The following is a 660-nucleotide window of genomic DNA, read 5'->3' as shown; positions in this document are numbered from 1 at the left end:
CAAAAATGTGGTATATTTACACAATGGAGTTCTATTCATCAGTAAAGAAAGATGAAATAGTGAAAGTTGCATGTAAATGGATGGATCTAGAAACTGTTATACTAAGTGAAGTAACACAGACTGAGAAAAACTAATGATGTATGTTCTCCCTCATATGTGGCTCCTAGCACCAAACCCTTTTAAATCCCAGGTCCTTTTAATAAGATGATGCTATACAGCAGTCCCTTCTGCATGAAATAACTACCATCATCACGACTTCAGCTGAACTTGATTACTAAACATTGTCACAATTGGGCTTGTTGAAGGTTGTGCTCCTTCATTAAAGAAGGGCCAAGCAGGGTCATTGGACCCTCACCTGATTATCCAGCCACTCTTCTCAGCCAATTGCATGTCATTTGACCCTAGTCACACATGGTCTCCTGGATTTGGGGAGAGCTAAAATACAATCTGGGGAAAGCTAGGAAGAGAAGGCATGACCCATGCTGGGTAAAGGCTTTCCAGTGTGCATACCCTCAGGTCATACACTGTTAGGGTCCGTGACTCCGTGGGTCTCTTCTGAAGAACAAATGCAAGAGTACGGAGATGCAAAAATCAAACAGAGTTTTACTAAACCAGCTAGCTAGGGCTGACCGTCCTTCCAAGACACGCAGGTCTGGTCAG

The sequence above is a fragment of the Nannospalax galili genome, unplaced genomic scaffold, assembly GCF_000622305.1.
Source record: "Nannospalax galili isolate Female #2095 unplaced genomic scaffold, S.galili_v1.0 scaffold1250, whole genome shotgun sequence".
NCBI classification, from domain to species: Eukaryota; Metazoa; Chordata; class Mammalia; order Rodentia; family Spalacidae; genus Nannospalax; species Nannospalax galili.
This window is presented reverse-complemented; position numbering follows the sequence as displayed.